Here is a 22,566-nt window from a genome sequence, read left to right on the forward strand (position 1 = left end):
CTGGTTTGACCATACAGCGTCCTATTGCGAAGGCACATTGAAAATTCTAGTCAAGTATGCCTGGAGCGATAGGGGGAAAGTATTGGAGGAAATTGACGCTATCAATGAAGAGCTTGATGCAGAAACGGACACTGGGGCCAAAGCAATATTATCCAAACACAGAGACCAGATGCGAAGTAGGCTGGCCAAGTACGAGCAAAAAATCAGAACGCGCAAACAGGAAAAGTACGAGCGCGATGCCAATGATTACGCAACTGGGCGCGTTCTAACATACGCAAAAAAGTTTGATGCCCCCCGTAAAGCCCTCCAGAAGAGAACACTGACAGCGTCGGCAGGGAGTAGGCCGGAAACCGAACCCGCCACATCAGAATCGGACCTGACAGAGAACGAGTCAGGAGACGAACAACGGAGGCAGAATGATCAGGATTCAGAAGGCGCGCGGCAAAGCGCGCAAGATGCCCTACCTGAGATGACCCCTTTTCAGGAGGAATACGAGGTTATCAAGAGCACGTGGCTGAGGGGCAGAAAAAACAAGCCGCCAGACGCAGAAACGAACATGGATGCAGATGCCAGTGCAACAACCTCATCAAACAGAGGAGGAGGACGAGGAGGGCAGGCGGCGGGAAAAACAGGCAGAGGAAGCGCATGAGCATCCCGCTGGACGAGTCGCCAAACAGCCAAAAAATAAGAACCATGAATCCACCAACCAATGCCGACCAAACCAACCTAACTGTAGTGAATCTGACCAACAAACGATTGACGGAGGCTGAATTGGAAGTTTTGGGTCTAGGTCTCACGTTTTGTCCCTCAAGCGACCTCGAGTATACTCAGACCAGGATCGATTTATTTCGGTTCACAAGAAAGCTGAAGCTACACAAACATTTCAAAATGCGCCCACACTTGAGAAGCAGCAAGAAGGGCCCCAAATCTAATGAAATGGATATACTTAGCGCTAAAGATTTACCAGCTATCGAGGCACTAGAGGACTTACGATTGGAGCAGGATTTGCAATATGAGCAGGCAAACCTGTCCACAGCCCAACGGGCAGTTCTCCAAGGGGTCGAGCAGGAAAGAGAGGAGAGCAATTTCAAGCCTGCTTTGACCTTTGTGCCTCAAACACCTTGGGACGCAATAGACGTCTTCACTGAGGCAATGAAAAGAGACCTGACTGCCTACAGAAAATCCAAACCGTCAATCCAAACTAACAATATTACTGATTATCAACGCCAAGCCTTGAAGGGGCTGATGACTGAGGAATCTATTGTCATCAAGGCTTCCGATAAGGGGGGCAACGTGGTTCTTATGAGTCGAGAACTATACCGAGCTGAAGCTCTGAGGCAACTTGCAGATAACAACTATTATAAGGAATGCACGAATGCAGTGTACCAGACCAGCATAACGAGATATGATGCCTTAGTACAAAAATGGTACAACCAGAATATGCTCGGGAAGGATGAAAACCTCTTCCTCAGGAACCACACCCCCATGTTACCAACTTTTTATCATCTCCCGAAACTTCACAAAGACATGGAGAACCCTCCGGGACGACCGATAATATCATTAATTGGGAGTTTGACCGAGAATATGTCACGTTTCGTGGATAACATCTTGTTTCCCTTAGTAATAAAACTTGAATCCTATATAAGGGACACGAAAGACTTCCTCACTAAGATCCAGGAACTGACATGGAATTCTGGATACCTGCTCATGGTGTTGGACATAACCAGCCTCTATACTCATATAGATCACAGGCAGGGTCTGGAAGCCATAAAGCATGCTCTAGGCCAACGTCCAATGAAATATGCATGCCACAACGAGATGATTTTGGAATTCACTGAGTTCTGCCTTACAAATAATATTTTCCTCTTTGAGGATCAGATGTACATCCAAACATCTGGGATGGCGATGGGTACCTGCTTTGCCCCCAGCTATGCAAACCTCTTCGTTGGCTGGTGGGAGGAGCAGGTACCCAGGAGCTGTACGGCAGGAACGGAGACAGGGCAGGTTAAAAGCTGGTATCGTTATATCGACGATCTGTTCATTGTTTGGGATGGAGGGATGGAATCGGCAGAGGAATTCATCAGGATCCTCAATAACAACTACCTCAATCTACACTTCTCGGGCTCGGTTAGTCCGGTGAGAGCGGAGTACCTAGATCTGAGAGTGTACATTGAAGACAACCAAATGCACACCACCTTGCATAGAAAAGACACTGCTGGCAATTCTACACTCTTTGCCAGCAGTAGTCATCCCTCCCCACTCAAGAACAGCATTCCCTACGGAGAGCTATTGAGGATCCGTAGGAACTGCTCTAAGGATTCTTATTTCGAGGTGGCTGCCTCGGAGTGTTTAGAACGATTTTCCATGAGTGGTTACGGCACTACCTTACTTACTAAGACCCTTAAAAAAGTAAGGAAGTTGCAGAGATCGCAACTCTTGGCTACTGAAACTCCTATAGTTGGAAGGAACAGAAATTCTAACAAAAGTGAGGGTAAATTCAGACTCATCACTCCTTATTCAAAAGGAGCAGGGGATCTGAAAGCAATGCTAACCAAGAACTGGAACATTTTAAAAACCGACAGTGTTCTTGCAGATGACCTACCTGCCTATCCCTTAATCACATTTAGCAGGGCTAGGTCACTTAGTGATATGCTTGTCTCGAGCCACCTTAAAAAACCAACACCAAAAGCTAACTCCCTGAAGCGGATGGCAGGCTTCTTTCCTTGCGGCCACTGCAAGGCTTGCAGTGGCAGCAAACGAGTGCTATCATTCGATATACCTGACACCGGGAAGAAAGTGCCTATCAAGCACTTCATTACATGCAGCTCCCAGTTTGTGGTGTATTGCTTGGTCTGCCCATGTGGCTTACGCTACATAGGCAGCACGATCAAGGAGCTCAAGCTGAGAATCCTGGAGCACCAACGGGCGATCGAGAAAGTTGACATCTCATATCCGGTCGCCCGACACTTCGCAGAGAAGCATAGCAAAGATCGTAAGTTACTCCGATTCTTCGGATTGGACATGGTCCCACCGAATGTAAGAGGAGGCGACAGGCTGAGGCGACCCCGCAGATTAGAGTCCAGATACATAGTTGATCTATCCACTAAACAACCTGGTGGGCTCAATAGCGGGGAGGAATTAGCATATCACCTGGACAAGTAACAACATAGGATTAGCTGAGTGTCCATTCCCATAGGAAGCCATATACACTGAAATTAATTTCCAACTAGAACAGGTATGCTCCATGGGACAATGTACATGTGGACTCTGTAGACCAGCAGCACCTTTTCCATCAAGTTCTGTCGACAGCTTTCCAATTATGAGATCTATAAACCTTACCTATGAATTTCTGTATACCTTGTTTATCTGACCTGTACTAGTATGTGAATAATGATACCTATATACTTTTGTCCCCCGATGGTAATGAGTATGGACTACCATGGATGTGTTAATATACCCACAGACATTCAATCTCCAACGAACATATACCTACACTACACACGAAAAGGGTGGTATTTCATTTGTATATGTGCGTGCTAATAACTGGATGAAGGGTATAATTTTTGAATTATAGGTTTGTCTCCCCTGCCTACAACTGGCAATTTAGCATTAGGTTATTCACGTAAAACTGTGACCTGGAAGTATTATTTTGACAACCTATTATATTTTTCATTTTCGAACACATTCAAATTTTGGGTTCAGTCCAATCTCACGTTTGTAAATAGTGTAAATATATCTTTCCTTTGCGGATTCCATGAATCGAAAAGAGTATTTTTCTGTTATGTATCCTGTAAATAGCATGACTTAGGAACCATGATGAAATATGACGAAATATTGGTTCATTGGCTGTTATAGGACAGATACTAATTCTTTTCGTTTCTTGCTTTCTTGTGCTTGAGGATCTGTGTGACTTCTTTATGTTTTCTATCCACTAATGTGACCATCTTAGCATTGTACATGTGTATCATAGGACACTAGCCGATCCACGGCTTTATTTTAACCATGATCACTTCATGTTTAAATCAGTAAAGACCCTTGGGAAGAACACCATTCCAAGATGGCGCCCACAGTGGCACAAGGGGTGTAGTCCTATGTCTATGACAATGTCTATGGTCTGTTTGCTTGTTTATAACATGGACTGTTAGATGTGGACGAATGACACACTGACGAAGGCTCACGCCGAAACGCGTCTGTGCTTTTCTTTTTCCCTTTATTTAAACCCTGGTATGACCTTGGTCCGCGAGTGCTGCCTCTTTCTTTTGGATTTGGGAGAGTCGAGCGTAATATATATATATATATATATATATATATATATATATATATATATATTGACGAATACTCCACAAAACCTCCGGCAAGCAGCTCAGCAACACCGGCTACGCGTTTCAGGCTACACAAGCCCGTGTTCACACTGCAAGTTAATAAAGTTTTTGTTGCTTTTTTATATGCATAGTGGTGCTCGCCCTCAATAGTGACATCATTAATCACATGATCATAAAAAGTAACAACATGCTATATTTTATGATCTCACTTTTAAAAAAAACATATTGAAAAAGTGTTATATTTTCCTGCATGAATGCAAAGAGTATACGAGTTATTCAATCAGGTGCGCCACAACGTTATATTATTTTTCAAACATTGTTTGCACTGTGTTTCAACCTCATTATGTCTGTATGAATACATCCAATGAAACCGGATAAATAGAAAAATATATATCTCTCTATATACTCATTTATATACATCCTAATATCCCTGATTATTTTACACAGAGATAATAGATATGACATATATATATATATATATATATATATATATATATATATATATATATATATATATATATATATATATATATATATATATATATATATATATATATATATATATTCAATGAAAAAACCATAGGTTATAGACCATATATAGTTAGGAATTCGCATTTACAAAACCTTATTTTACTCGCACAAAACCATTGAAATTCCATATATAGTTAGTTGCACTAACTATATATCGCGCACCCGCAATCCACTGCTGATGATGTCACATATTACATCATTCATGACATGGTCAGTGACATCACTGATGACATCACTGATGACATCTCAAATGATATCACTGATAACATCACTGATGACATCTCATTTGACATTACTGATCATATCACTGATGATATCATTCATGTGATAATACGATGAACCTCTTCAGACTCTAATATAACCTTAGATACAATCAGTGTAAACAGACACTCACAGACTGTCACTCATCCATGGAGTTACTCACACACCTAGTCAGTCATGCAAAGAATCAATCACACCTCCATTTCCTCAACTATACAGTTAGACAAACTTTACTTATTCAAACATATACTAACACATATTTACTCTCTTATACAATCCCTGATACAAGTTCACAATGATCCATACAGCCACTCACACATTCACTGGCTCTTATGCACAGTTATTTATATATGTCAACTCTCACATGTACTGTGCTTTACATATGTACTTACTTTGACATGTAGCACTGAGATATCCATTCACTCACCAATACACTCATGCACACAGTCAACCGCCCATACAGTTGTTTCCACATGCACTTTTGAAACCATACATCTAGTGAATCAACTGCTCACACATCTATGCACAGAGTCATACACCTCCCAGCCACCCACAAACACACACAGTCTCCCATACAAATACTTGGGCAACCAATCAATAACCCATATAGTTACTCATATAGCTACTTATCAACACATGCAACAGTTTACAGAACAACAGACATAATGATGCACAAATTAAGACAGTTTAGTCACTAACCCATGCACTCAGTGAGACACATTTAATAGCTCACTCATACAGTCAGTCATGCACCTACTAAATCCTTCATCCAGACACTTATACATCCACTCATTCTTCAATATGTAAGAGATATTTTAACTTTACAGAAACATACAGTCACTGGATGTTGTCATCAGTCATGTCATTTGAGATGTCATCAGTGATGTCATCAGTGATGTCACTGACCATGTCATGAATGATGTAATATGTGACATCATCAGCAGTGGATTGCGGGTGCGCGATATATAGTTAGTGCAACTAACTATATATGGAATTTCAATGGTTTTGTGCGAGTAAAATAAGGTTTTGTAAATGCGAATTCCTAACTATATATGGTCTATAACCTATGGTTTTTTCATTGAATTTCAATGGTTTTTTAAATGTAAATTTCTAACTATATATGGTCTATAACCTATGGTTTTTTCAGTGAATTTCATTGGTTTTTTAAAAGCTAACATCTGTAGCTGTAAAATGTATTATTCTTTAAATCCCAAAATATATATAGATATTTATTGATAATTTTTTTAAAATATTTTTTTCTTCGCTTCTAGTTCGCGAACCGGGAAGCTTTCCGTTAGCTCATCTTGATGCCGCGATCTAGTCCGCGAACCGGTCAACGTTACGTTAGCGGAACAGTGACGCGTCGCGGAAGCGCGACATATCACGTTATCGCGTAATGCGTCTAATGACGCGTTGCGTTAGCGCTCCCGGAAGTGCTCCGGACCGCGGTCCAGAAGCGATCTGGGACGCGGCGCGCGCCGCGTAACGTAAGCGGAACAGGTCATGTGACTTGTTTATCAAACTTCTCATTGGTTCATTTCACTTTTGGTTTCCAAATGATGTATGACTAGGTCATGTGACCTAAAAATAACACTTTTCATTGGCTCAGAACTTTTGTTTTCCCCAAATCATGTAAACCCCTCCTTATTTCCTCACTCTGACTTTCATCTTGGTGAGAGAAAGACCATTTATCTGAAGATCCACAATGGCTTCCATTCTTGCTGCAGCTGGTGCACCCCCACCACCACCTCCACCTCCTCATAAGAAGAGAGGACCACCTAGACAAATTATGACTAACAGAGAGGAGGAAGATGAGGAAGAAGAAGAAGAGGAGACAGAGGAACAACAATTTGTTGATGAGTTGCCCCGGGTTTCCAAACGAAAATCCAGTTTCATATGGCAGTTTTTCACCATCCCTCCTGGAACAAAGAAAGTGAATGCAAAATATGCCACCTGCCTCATCTGTGATCACAGATTGTCGAGAGGCACAGAAAAGAAGTACAGTATGGGGAACTATACAATGCATCGTCACATGAGCAGGTGGCATCCCTTGAACTACAGCCGGGCTGAGTTAAGGGATCTTGTAGACAATCCGACGGCAACTCCTGTGGCAAGATCTACATCCACATTGTCTTTGACGGGAAGAGAGGCACAAGAGACTGTGCCAAACATCCAACCTAACTTCCAGCACATAAAGTTATCTTGTGTTTACTGTGGTGAAATGCTGTCATATGGCAACATGAGTGTCAACCTCATGAACATTGCATATGAAAATCATAAATGCCCTAATGCACCCAAAAAGTAATTTTCTTTTTTTTGCTCCAGTTGAGCCGTTTTGAAAGCCTGTTTTTTGTTGTCTCCCCTCCATAAAAAAAACAAAAAAAACATAAAACAGTTCTAAAAATACAAAAAAATCAAAAAATGTTCAAAAAATAAAAAAAAAATATAAAACACCAAAAACAAAAAAAAACAGTTCTTTTCAGAACTACCTCCCCTTTCAAACAAAATTGCTAGAATGTTTATCACTCTGGCAAGCTCTATTTCTTTTGGTTCGCTTCAAGTTCGCTGACCGGTTCGCGAACTTTAAGCGAACTAAAAAAATATTTTTTTTAAAAAAAGAAGAGTTAGTATAAGGGAAGTAATCAGAGAATAATGTAAAAAGAAAGACAGCTAGAGAGAGTAAATGAGAGATAGTGTCAATGACATCATCAGCAGTGCATTGCGGGTAAAAAGAGTGGAAAACATTTACCTTATAATTCTTGTTACCTTTTTAAAATATTTTTTCATACTTTCAATCTGTAAAACAAAGAACAAACATTTCAAAAAATATTAAAACATGTATTTAAAAATTAGAAAAGACAAGGGAAAAGGTTCAAAAACAAACAGTTTTTCAACAACTTTGACATTTACAGAAGTCTCTGCTTCTCTACGTTCACTACACAATCCTAAAGATATATATTCGAAAGAAACTGTATCTTGATGTTGCTGAACTGAGGCCTATTTTGGAACATGATGTTTTTCTTGCACTGCTAATGTCTCACAATAGTGATGCAATAGCAGCGCAAAAAAGATGTAAAGCCATAAAAAAATTGTGTCTAACATTGTAAATGATTGTTTTAGGATGCAAATAAGATGTGTGCTTTCAAGAGCTTTCTTTGAGGTGAGGCCTCTTTTTTTTATAAAAAAAAAAACACTACCCAGAAGTACAGCACTCTAAGCATTAAAATTGATATTTACAGAACTCAGCTTACCCATATGTACCACACATTTCTAAATGTATATCATAAGGACAAAAAGCATAACATTAATTATACATGTTAAATGGTTTATTTTTGCTGTTCTCAGAATGTATCAAATTTCACTTAAATCAGTGACTTGAAGGTATTCATCATGTAACAGCGGGGAAAAAAAAACACAATCAAAATGACTGTGTTTAAAAAACCCATACAACCTAAGAAATCTGATTTCAAAACTTCTTAAAATTAACTTACTTTCAATGACGTCGAAGGATCTCCTATAAACAGCATCCACTCTGTTGTGCTTTAAATATTTTCAGCCCGCCACTTTCTGAAAGAAAACCTCCATCGATACGTGAAATATGTTACATAGAAAAAAAACTTCTCTCATTATATCACATGTTTCCACTAGGCCAAATCATGTTGCCGCGATTCGCAAATCTTGTAATTCTTCCAATCAAATCCCGACATTTTCTATTTTCGCAACTTTCAAAAATAAAATATTTGAGATTATTTTCACAATCCTGGACTACTAATATCTTACTCTTCTTTGTCACTCATGTTCTCCTTTTCCTATGACACTGATACTGCTTACTATGAAGCAGACTTACTTGCATCAGGTTTATATAGTTGAATTTTTAATCGAGACAGCATTGCAGACTTACATTCCCTCTACTTAAAATTTTGGTTTTAAAAACACCAGGTAAGAATTTTTAAGGTCAAACGGCAATTTTTTTTTGAACGTTACAACAGAATCATTACAGAATGACCAGCCGTTTCCAGACTTTAAGTAAGCTGTATAATGTCCTGATGTAGTTGATGAACCATCGTGATAGATAATTGCTACAGTAACAAAAGTCCTCCCTGATATTGACAGCTGAGAAGCCACAAAATTTTTTATTAAAGTTGACAATTTTGTTCCATCAGGCCTACATCGTTGCATCATTAAAATGACATACTGGCCATATCTACGTATAAATAATGTTGACATCATATCACATTTACATTGGCTACACTCCATGTTGTGATCCGCTGCATTTACTAGCTTATTAAAGGAGACTGATTTACTGTCTGGCAAAGTTAAATATATAAATCTTTCTGAGTCTACACTAGTAGTACTTGATACCATACAGTTCTCGCAGTCATGCTGCCATTGATAAGAAAGCCCAAACAGGTGATCTACATCTACACCCTCAACTTGCAATATATCAAGCATATACATTAAAAACTCCTGACAATCTTGCTGATTATTTTCAGAGAAGTCTGTTTGACCTGAACATTCATCTAACAGATAACGAACTTCAGACACACTTTCTACTTTTGTTCGATCAGTGCTACATTTCTCGAAAACAGAATTCAACAAACAGCATAAAATGTGTTCAGAATTCAACAGAATCTGTTCTTTTAAACTCTCTAGTGAAAAGAGAACATTAACCACTACATTTGCATAGCAGTTGACACCAGAACTGTTTTCAAATTGAAAACCGACAACATCTTCAACAGAATCCACTTTCTTTCTGCTAACAACTTTCGGTTCATTGACTTTTAGTCTTTTTGCAACAACCTCCCTACTATTACTACTATTTCTACGTTTCCGGCCTACCACACGTTTCTCAAACAAAGGATATTGAGGCAAATGTGGCGCATACTCTCTTCTTAACCTATTGTATTCCTTAACACAATCTAGATCCGCACAAATGTTTGTGACATCACAGTCAATCAAGTACAATCCCGATAAAGTTCTAACTCGCGACAATGCCACATATGCCATACCCTCCTTGAACACTGAACTGCCAATATTCACCAATGCACAGTCTACACTTAAACCTTGCGATTTATGGATTGTCACCGCATATGCCAAGCAAACAGGAAACTGTTTACGGCGAACATATAAGTCTTTAACAAGCAAAAACCTAGCAGAACAACGAGCAATTTTCTGTACTTCCTCAATGCCATCAAATTTAATTCTTAAAAATTCTATTCCATCTCTATTTCTGTATTTCTCAAAATCAACAACATTACCCATTGATCCATTTACCAGACCTCTTTCTACATGTAAATTCCGTCTCAAAATGATTCGGCAATTTAAACACACATTCAGAGTCTTTTCAAAACCCGCTGTCTTAGATATAGTCTTCTCTAATGAATCCAATTTTGATTTCAAATTATCTGACAAAATAATTGTTGATCCCATATGCTCTAATTTGTCGATAGCTTCAAGTTTCACAATCTCTTGCTTTTCTAAATTCAACATTTTGTTGTTGAAGATGGCACATTCTGCAAGAGTTGGCATGAGACATATCCCGGATTTCTTCTCAGTAATTTTCTGAAAAATATTCTCAGGCACAATCTCTTGTTTGGGATACAAATTTGACAGTAACCGTGCATTTAAAGCTTCTTTCCCATACTCGGTCACTTTTCCAATTCTAATATCTTGTAGAATATTCTTGTAATCTTCATCCTTTGCCTGACGCATATTTTGATGCAGTTCTGCATAATTGAAGTTTAACCATATATTGACGTTGCCAATGCTCCCTAGGCACTTCCTGGTATCTTCATGCGTGAGTATTTTGAACACAGGTTGACCTTTTACTGGTGTCAGCTGTAGAAGATCTCCGAAAACAATAATGTGTTTCCCACCAAATAAGACATCATATTCAGTTTTAAGTACTTCTTGCATTCTCAAATGCACAAAGGCAAGCATGACATTGGAAACCATGCTTACTTCGTCAATGATAAGTAGTTTCATTTTCCTCAAGACTCTTGAAACTTCACAGCAAGCATCTCCAGATAACTTGTTGTATTGTAATTTGTTGTCATGCTCCACCGGCAGCATCAATAGACGATGCAAAGTAATACCTTTAATATTATGTGCTGCCAGTCCAGTAGGAGCGGTGACAACACAAGACAGCGATGACTCAGTCCTTTCCTGCAAATAACAAGAGATTGCTTTAATGAGGAAACTTTTTCCAGTTCCCGCTTCTCCACTCACGTACAGTCGGACAGGCTTCAACGACGTACACGAGCACTCTTTCTTCTCATGACTTAATCCGTGCTCAATTTCCTTGGTAACTTCATCATATATTTTCCTCTGCTCAACGTTGAGTTGTTTTTCCAAGTCTTGTAAGTTAACTGAATCCTCCTGAGCATGTGCCATGGCTCTTTCTACTTCATTCATAGCAGTGGCAGCTTCATTTTCGATAATAGGTCCTCCAAGTGGATCTTGACTCAATGAAACAGAACTCTGACTGTCCTGAGAACTGTCTCTGGCAATCTCGGCTGCAATCGTTGCTTCCTGCTCAATTTCCAAAGTTAGCATTTCTTGATATTTAGAAAAAGCAGGACATTCTATGGACTCCTTGGCAGCATTGAAAGAGTCTTCGTAACAGAGGAAATCTCCAAGCAGTTCCTCTTCTGCACGCCAAGGCTTGAAAAGTTGCAAAAGTGCTAAATAGAAAAACTCCTTTTTTTCTGGAGATTCGCCACTTAATTTTCGATGGTTTACTAATTGGCATTTTCTTTGCTTGACCAGGCATCCCTCACTTCCAATTACAGCATACACTCCTTTCTCAATATCTTCTTTGATGTTCCTCTTGAATATATAATTTTGGAGAACCTCATATAGACAAACATTCTCAAGGTGACTGCTTCGATTTGGATAATATGTATCCAACATGTTGGTCTTCAAAATGTCGGTACTGTTTGGTTCCTTTACTGCCAAATACTCAATTTCCCGAACAGGTTTTAGAACTCGATTTCGCGTTGCAGCAAGACCAAGACTCGCCCAAACGAGACTCCTGGATTTGGCATAGAGACTTGCTGAAGACAATCGATCAGAACATTCGTAAGCTCCGATTTCTCGATGCGACAACATCTTCAGACTGAAACTGTACAACTTCTTGCTGAGGCTCTTTTCATGGGAAATGTCCTCCCACATATCCTTCAGTTCGGTCTTTTCTTTTTTGGTGATGTAAGATGTCACATACCGAGCCACTGCCATACAGTTGTCAGCCACAAACTGTATATCCATGTTCGCATTCCACATGGACAAAATCACTGGGTTGTAGTCATTGATGTACTTGGACTCTTCGTTCCTTTTCAAATTGTATGTATTCTTGGGTGATTTCCTCGTCACATTATGTCGCAGCGAAGACATCAAACTGTTCACTCTTCCTTTAGAAATCACCGGTCGTGGAAAGTTGAAACGACATTTGGTGTAGAACTTGTCCTTGTTTCTGAATTTACGACGACAGTACTTCCCACAACGATGGCTTTGGAAACGTAGAACTTGTTCTCTTAGACTTTTCTTCTCCGTTGCGTTTGGAACAGCACATGTAGAATACTGTTCGATGAAATTCATCACTAAGTCATCCGGATCTGTTCCAAATTTAGGTGCATCCTTGATCCACAGCAACATATGTATATGAGGGGCACCTCTTGCTTGATACTCCTTTCTCCAGAAGAAATCCAACACCTCTCCAAGAGGTGGATTCTTTTTATTTGTGATGAAAGACATCATAGCTTCAAATCTATGATTGAAGTACCTGCATACATTCACAGGATCCAAAGAACACAGTTCTCCAGGTGTCTTGAATTCAATGTTTTCAATATTTCCATTTGCCTCTCGTAGAAATTCAAGTAAGTCATCCCAGCCATACTCAGCACAGCTCAGAGTGAGGAACCATGTCGGAGTTCCTAAGTTCCTCAGCATACATTTTAAATCACCATGACGACGGTACCAGTACTCATTAGTACCACGCTGACACGCCATGAGATTAATTAAGTGAGAATCCAAAATACTGTCTTGGACATTGACTTTATGCATAAAGTCACTTGCCGAGATGTTTCGCATCTGTATACCACTTTTTAAGATGTGGTTCACTGCATATGAAAGTCCAGACAGATCGCTTTCAAACAGGAGATGAAACAAATAGGGAATGCATTGCCGAAACCTAGGATCTTCTGCATACAATCGTAAAGTCCGGTATTCAGACGCAGGAATTTCACGAGGTCGCTCATCATATCTTCCTCCTTGACCTGTGGGAAATAGCTGTGGGAAACACCGAGCTTCCAAACTTTCCTCCCAAACACTAATGGGACTCCCTTTGGCTTGTTTCATTTGAAACAACTCAATAGCATTCCCCATGACTTCCTTGGAATGCAAAGGATGAACACTATAATGTTCATATATTTCTTCACTTTTAGAGGCCTCTAGTTTCTCAATTTGGCCAGCACACAAATCGCTATCCTCTTCATCACTTACTTCCTCTTCTGCAACATATACATTCTTATAGTACTTATTATTTTTCTTCAAATACACTGTTGCCTTTTTGACTTTCCTAACATCCACTAAATCTTGCCATATTTTCTTATTCTTTGTCGGAACCCCATTAACCAAGATAACCAGAGGTTCCTCTTCCACTTTTTCTATTCCAATTGTGTTAATGTTTTTGTTCAAATCTAGAGGCAAATAAACAACTCTTCCCTTTAATCCTCTCTGTAAATCTGCTGGAGGCAACTTCCCTGTCTTTGGCTCCATTCTTACAATAGCCTGAAAGGGATGGATACTTTGAATCAAAATAGATTCATAAGTATTTAAATCCTTCAATTCAGAAGGAATCTCAACCAATTCCAGATTATTATGAACTGCCCTAGCAGGCATCTGGTTTTGGTTTAATTTATTACAACAATAAGTACACACACGTTGATCCGATCCCAAATCAAAATAATTTTCTACCATCAAGTATGTGGCTAAATCCTTCCATTCACTATTATTTTCCCTTTCACTTTTTGCATATAAATCCACTACCTTAGTCTGATTCTTATAATAAGTACGTCGACAACATACACAAGTGAAATTAGGCCTCTCACTTGATTTCATCTGAAACGTGGCAATTTCCTTCTGAAAATTATCTGTACTGGAAACCTGTACATTATCTTCCACATTACCCTCTACTTCAGGGTCAATTTGAACATTCTCATCTTTACTACCAAAGTAACAAAACTCAATTTCTTCACAAAGATTCTTCACATCTATTTCAGAACCATGCAAAAGAGCAGCACATAACTGTTTAAGCATAATTGCTGGACTCTTAGCATAATACAACATTCTCACTAAATTTCTCACTTTATTATGATGCACTGCTAGCATCCTGAAATGATGAAAAACACTCTGGCATACTCTCCTGGAAAGACAAGCCAGTGAATGACCACGCAAACCTGTCATTTGTCTCACTCTGCAAGGATCTAAATTTTGCAACAACTTCATTTTCTGCTTCAAACTTTTCTTATTAAATGTCCGTATAAAATCACAAAGCAAATTGATGGAAACCTGTCGCACACTGCAAATAGAACTACACTTCCAAATGTACACAGGACCCTTAGGACGTCTTCCTAAAACCTCATCACTTAGCGCCTCTTCTGTCTCTGTTGTCACAAGTTGTTCTTTTTCAACTGGACAACCATCCTTCACTTCATAAGCTCGACCATTGATGTCAACTGCATGCACCAAATCATTATCCTGAAAATAAGTCTCTTCATTAAAAAATGCCTCAGAACTTGAACTATGCATCCATTCTCCAGAAAAAACTTCACAAAAGTTAGTACGATTTACTACTCTCTTCCATCTACTTTTTGTTTTGAAATCAGAAATTACCTTGCTTAATTTCCTAATTCTATTAATTACCAAAATAAACAACTTTCGCTTGATTTCAAAAGCATGATCAATAATTTTCTCTACATTTTTCTTCTTCCTATAAAATGCCGCTTTCTGTTGGCCTTTCTTTTTAATATTTTTCAATAAATTAACTAATATCCTATTATGGAACATTCGTTGTCGAATGTCCCTAAACTGTTGTTTCCTTCTACTATCATGCACAGAGTTATCTCTTCCTCTACCAGTAACATTTGTGATGTGTCTCTCCTTTCCATTTAAATTACTTTTTTTTTTGTGAACAGACACATTTTTTTGTGCAAAATTTTTTTTACTACAAATATTTCTTAAGAATGATTTCGTGCTCTTACCCGGCCCTTTCTTGGTGTTTTGACAAGTATTTGGGGAAGAGGACTGCTGCAATAAAACATCATCCTGCTGTCTTTGACGTTTTCTAGCCTTTCGTATTCGACTTCTGGAAGGCATTTTCCAAACTATGAAAGAATCTGCAGTTGAATCTGTGAAAAAATATAATATAAAATGTTATTAACCACTATTACCAAACAGTAAATAAATAACAGTCATCTAAAACTTAATGCCGTACTAATTATTTAACATAGCAAATATTTTCCACCAGCACTGCATCACAAAAATGACACTCAATGGTACAAAACAGGCATACAACACTCATAAATCACTCCCTAATATTTTAAATCATTAATTCAGGATGACGATAAGATGTAGCCTATCTAAAGGTTTGTTTAGGCCCAGATCTTTGGACTGGGGTGAATGTGTGTCATTGATCCACATTCAGTCCATCACCTGTTTTGTTTATTTGAGGTGAGGCCAACACATGGTTGCAGATAAGATTTTCACTGAAAAAAAACCAAGGTAAAAAAACATGTGAAGGCCTACCAATGAAGTAAATCATTAAATGAAAACCAATACATTTCTGGGAATATGCACTACTAGTGCTTCATAAGATGTTTTGGGTCATATTTATAAGTTATTTGAGTATCTAGTATGCTATTTTACATTCTTCATGGTGCAAATTTATTGTAAATACGCTCCCACCTGCGGTTGGCAAATTTAGATTTTGATTATGGGAGTTAGATAGGCATGTTAATAATTTCCCAAAAATGGTATATAACCCCAAACAACCTTTGTAGCAAATGCTCTTAGCCATGTTATCCACCTCCCATTGGATAACATGGCTAAGAAGTGCTTGCAAATGTGATAAAAAAAGGCCTGCAATGCATGAATATCGCAGAAAAATCAGCGATATTCATGCATTTTCCAGCAAATGCTCTTAGCCATGTTATCCACTTCCTAATAAATAACATGGCTAAGAACTGCTCAGGGCACCATGAGGAACGCTTTCCATTTAAAAAGGGAAAAATAACATCAAAGACACTAAAATGCCTTGTAAATATGAACCCAAACAACCTATGAAGCAATGTGGAAAAAACTGCCGCAATGCATGAATATAGCAGAAAAATCAGCGACATTCATGCATTTTCCAGCAAATGCTCTTAGCCATGTTATCCACTTCCTATTAAATAACATGGCTAAGAACTGCTCAGGGCACCATGAGGAACGCTTTCCATTTAAAAAGGGAAAAATAACATCAAAGACACTAAAATGCCTCCTAAATATGAACCCAAACAACCTATGAAGCAATGTGAAAAAAACGGCCACAATGCATGAATATAGCAAAAAAATCAGCGATATTCATGCATTTTCCAGCAAATGCTCTTAGCCATGTTATCCACTTCCTATTAAATAACATGGCTAAGAACTGCTCAGGGCACCATGAGGAACGCTTTCCATTTAAAAAGGGAAAAATAACATCAAAGACACTAAAATGCCTTCTAAATATGACCCCAAACAACCTATGAAGCTCTAACAGTACATATCCTGAAATTTAATTCATTTCAAAATTCGTTTTTAAACACAGCATATAAATCAATTGTATACCTGCATTCATGAAGAAATAACTAAAAATGTCCTTGAGACACATGAAAGTGTTTTCTGGAATGCCCTAGCACCATTTTTGGGACACTATTAACATGGCTAGGTAACTCCCATAATCAAAATCTAAATTTGCCAAGCACAAGTGGGAGCGTATTTACAAGACACTTGCCCCATGAGGAACACTTTACATTTTAAAAGGCGAACACAACATCTTAGACACTCAAATACCTTATAAATATGGCCCAAAACAACCTATAAAGCTCTAGCAGTACATATCCAGAAATGTAATTGATTTCTTAAATCGTTTTTAAAAGCAACATATCTGTTTCAGCTTACATAACAGACCATGAAATGGCCTCCATGTATTACAATATCTTGTGTTACTGCATGCCAGAATGTTACACCAAATATGCAATTATAATTTCTCTATGAAACTAATTCTATTAGTATATCACTAGAGACAAAACCACATTTTAAAAACACAGCTTTCTTCATCATTTTCTCCTTAAATCATACTATTCTCTATCTAAATTAAATAAATCTTTTCTCACCTTAGCAAATATTTTTTGAGTTTTGAAAACAGTCTCAGAAATACACCAAATTGTCTTCAGCAGAAGAAAAAGGATGCACTCCAAAGGCTGCAGCTATTGAAAGCACAGAAATACAGATATTCTTTTCACATATCTCTCATATTAGCCAATCATACCTCTTCCCTCACTTTTTTCAAATCAAAACCCTTCCCCCCTCTGCCCTGTCTGCCTTGTTTCCATAGCAACCACCTCCTGGAAGACCTCTCATGTTTGCAAATTCACAAAACAATGTTTCAATTGAACTCTGAACTCTCAGTGCACCTGCGTATCCAGTGCAATCTTTCATTAATTGTTTCTTCCTTGACCATTCAAATTACATCTTTCAAAGAACACATCCATGCACCCTAACTTTCTGTTTTCCGAAATGGAAATGCACCAATCACTGCTAATGAATCATTAGCATAGTAAAACCACAGTTTTTTTTCTTTAGAAACTCCTACTGTTTCAACTGCCCTTTCATTACCACACTTCATCTGACTGCAGAACAACCTTCTTCCACCATGTTTAACGTCTGGATTGTTGGACATAGTTACATCCACTGGGCTCAAAGGTATGCTGAGAGCAGAAATTTACACAACCTCAATTTACAAGATGTGGAAATTAACTGGTTGGGCCAAAGAGGATTAAAATGTCACCAATTGATTCCATTGGTGAAAACCTTTATGCATTTGCCAAAACCTGACCTGTTAATAGTGCACTGTGGAGGTAATGATTTGGGCACTTTGACAGGGGTAGGTCTGGAAATGTTTTTAATGGACACCTTGGAGCAATTAATGGCACTTTTTCCTCAAACTGCCTTGGTATATTCCAATATATGCCAAAGACAGAAATGGAGGTGGTCCAACCAATTTTGTCCACAAATTGAGAAAGCGAGGAAGCATGTAAACAAATCTGTTTCAGCTTACATGAGAGACCATGGAATGGGCTCTCTGTACAACAACAACTTGCGTTACTACATGCAAGATATCTACAGAGGAGATGGAGTTCACTTCTCAGATGAGGGCAACAGAATTTTCATTCTGAATTTAAGACTGTGCATTGGTACCTACTTATAAGTACCTAAATGTACCATAAACCCAAAAGCTCTTCTCAGAGCTACCCTACATCTGATCACTCACAATTATTATTTTTCTCTAACTTTTTTCACTAATTTTCCACAAAATTCGCTCCCCGGAGCGCTACCCGGTTCGCTAACCGAAAGCTAACTTCGCGGAATTTTTTTTAAAAAAAATTTTTTTCCCGCACATATAAGCCTCCTCAGCCACGCTCAGAAAACCTAGGGGGTCAAGATAAGTCTACCATGACCCCTTCTACCCATTCTAAACATTATTTGCCCTCCATCTTGTATCTTAATGCGAACGAAACACAAAATGGTGGACTCCCGTGACGCTTAAGGTTCGCTAACCGGGCAGCTTCCCGGAAAGCGGTCCTAAAAAAAGGCGGGAAAGTAATTTACAGAAAAACGACTAGAGACACTCTCACCAAATATAGATTAGCTCATACTACATAACAATCCCTTCCATTCTCACAAATTTCATTGAAATTCCATTTAGCCATTTAGCCTGTAGACCTCTCCAAGTACCGTGAGGTAAATTACTTCACAAAACACATCTGAAGTGTTGGAATTGACAACCAATGAAAATGTTACTTTCATTTTCTACTTTTATTACCTGACATTTGATTGGTTATATACCTGTATATATATAAAGGGAGAGAAGGAAACACAGCCATTTTGACTACTACTTCTTGTTGTACCTCCTATTTCAAAAGCTTCAAAAAACTTCAACTTCTTTGTGAAGGTAAGTTATAATTTAATATATTGTGCACTATGACTTAATATAGTAGACTTTTTCTGCTAGATATACACTATCCCTCTGTAGTAGTAATGTATTTAGATAGACTTCTCTGTTATAGTTATCAATGGAGTAAGGCTTGTCTTGGTTAAATCACATACACTTTTTTATAGTCCTATTTCCACTCTCATACTATACACTGCCAAAAGATAAATTCACTGATAAAAACTGCCTATCTAAAATTAATCCCAACAGTGCCCTATCTCTACTAATATATATTTTCTTATTCAAAATTTCAGGCAAAATGGAAGGCGAACAACAAGTTTCATTTTCGATTGAACTGAAGGAGAACAGCCAAGACAAACTTGATGACTTTATGGATGACAGTAGAGACCACGAACTTCTACAATGTGTTGAAGCAGTAGACAACTTGCTTCAAAATGAAAAACAATTACACCCTATAATAAATTATGACATTTCTGACAATGAAATGTTAGAAAATTTAATAAAATATGAAACACAATCATAATAAAAAAAAAATAAACAAAGAAAACAAAAAAAACCAAGAAAAACAACAAACAATTAACATACAGTATTAGAAAAGTCTTTCATTCTTTTATCCATAAAGTTCGCTGCCCAGAAAGCTATCCGGTTCGCGAACTTGGCGCTTACCACGCAAAAAAAAATTTTTTTTTTTGGACCCTCTAGGCCCTTTTAAAACCTCCACATAAAACCTAGGGGGTCAACGAGGATCTACTATGCCCCCTTATGGTAATTTCCCCCTTTGTTTTGGCCTCCTCTTGTCTCTCGATCCTACCGAGAGACAAGATGGCGGCCGCTCCGGACTGTTTAGAATGTTGACAGACACCGGAGGGCCAATCAGCTTCTCATCGCAAAGTTCCGTTACGCGAAAGGTTCGCTAACCGGATAGCTGCCCGGAGCGCTGTTACAGATATATATCTTGATTTAAACGTTAATTTCTCAAAATCCATTGAAGCACATATATTGAGACCTAGCAAAGGCACATCGGGCTAACAGTCCCTACAATTTTGCCAAATTTCGTGAAAATCCATTCAGCCGTTCGGGCTAAAAGTGAGTCCAACCGCCCTATGGAAAATAACATGGGAAAAACGCGTTTTGGGACCCCCCTTTTTTCTCGGCCCCCCCTTGACGAACCCCCCCCAAATTTCCAGGAGCTGCTCAGAAACAAAATGTGCCATTTTCCTGAAAATTTCAGCCAATTCCGTCCACAAACGCCAAAGTTATTAGGCATAGAATTTTCAAAAGTCCCATAGAGAAAAAATCCTAACTATATATACCTACTGGCGACCGCCAGTAGGTAATATCATACAACTTAATATATATATATATATATAGACCAATGATGGCATTTAGGAAGGCTAAATCCATGAGGGAGAACCTAGTCTGCAATGCGCCGGCCATCAAAAAACAAGACGACTGGCTGACAAAAATAAAAGGCTTCAGCAAGTGCAGTAAATGTAAAGCTTGCAAGCATGGGATAAACACCACTAAAGTAGAAATACCCTTCAGAAAGAGACCGTACAAGATCAGAGGCAAATACAACTGCAAAACGGACCATGCGGTGTATGTCCTAAACTGCATCTGTGGTAAAAGATATGTAGGCAGTACCATCCACCCTGTACATATCAGAGTCCTCCAACACCTCCGCGCTGTAAACAATGACGACCCAGCTTACCCTGTAGCCAGGCACATAAACACAACCCATGCAGGGGACATTGGAGTATTAACATACTTCGTCATTGACAATGTGCCAAAAAATCCGAGAGGTGGCAACCGCCTGCAGAGTTTGAGAAGACTAGAATCACGGTATATTATAATGCTTAATTCTAAGATACCGAATGGTCTCAACTCTGATGAAGCACTCAGTGTCCATCTCTAACCATGTAAGCATGGTTCTTGATGACAATGCCCCGGAACCTGTCATAGGTAAACTTCCCCCCTCCCGTCCAGTTAACATCTACTGTTCATTTTTTAGAATAATTCTTCACTGTATATATTAGCACTATTATAACCCCTATAGCAGTTTTAGCCTGCAAGTGCAACATTTTAGACAAATCATTTTCACACACGTATATGTCAATATAAGGGGAATTAATGCTAATGTTACTTAATTGATGACCCAGAATGCAATACATAGATGCAATAAGGACCAACACTTTGGTTAGAAGTCATGTTGTAGTGCTAGAAATGTTGTTATTCATCAGTGCAAGGCACTGAACAAATGCCTGTATTTTTGTCCACTAGGAAATGATGTGTTAATGTTGTACATACCAAATGATAAATATGTGAGAAAACTTAGCCTAAATCCACTAGGAGTTCAGGTAACACAAAATAGACAGGCGCCATGACATATGGAATTAGCACTCTGTAACAATAGAAATTTTCTCTTAAATGACCATGCGCGCCCTGGAATAACATAGCGAGGTGCTTACTAACGCGCGCCCTAAACATCAGAGTTAGCATGCGGACTAATGCGCTCAGATTTCCCCCAAAACCGCTGCACCCACTGTAATAAAGCTCTCCCCAGCACAGATACAAGGCGGCTTGACAGACGCGAGCCTTTGAAACCCTGACAAACCGCGTGTGGTATTTAAACGCACGCATTATTTCCTGCAACATGCCGAAACCCTACCCGGGTTTTTATGGCTGAGATACCCGCCACCCCCTCTCAACACAATCCCCAAAAGGAAGGGAAACCGGAAACTGTTCTTAAAGTTTTTGGATGTGGGATGGAGTGACCATCCCGGCCGTATTTATTAAAACAAAAGATTAAAACATTAAACGTTTTCATGTTATGTACAATTTCATTATCACATTACGATGTTTGGCTAACCTTAACATAATCTCTAATACAGAGGTTCTCCTAGCCGAACTAGCATCCTACAAAACATTCTCTAAGAGTACTGAAATTGTACATCCTAACGTTTAAGGGCCAACGGCAAGGTCATAACCGGTGTCAAGATCCCTAACCAGACTTACCCCTCCCACTTAGGAGGGGCGATGGCACAGGGGCTTACCACAAGTGCAACTACTAACAATTTCCCTTGACTTGACGGGGGCACTTAAGACTCGACGCCATTTAAAGGTCGTTCGAACACTTGTGTGTGGTATCTAGAAGGTATCGTTGACCTCTCCCCACCCCACACAACTTACCGCATCTGCCGT

Source organism: Lissotriton vulgaris, chromosome 9, assembly GCF_964263255.1.
Source record: "Lissotriton vulgaris chromosome 9, aLisVul1.2, whole genome shotgun sequence".
NCBI classification, from domain to species: domain Eukaryota; kingdom Metazoa; phylum Chordata; class Amphibia; order Caudata; family Salamandridae; genus Lissotriton; species Lissotriton vulgaris.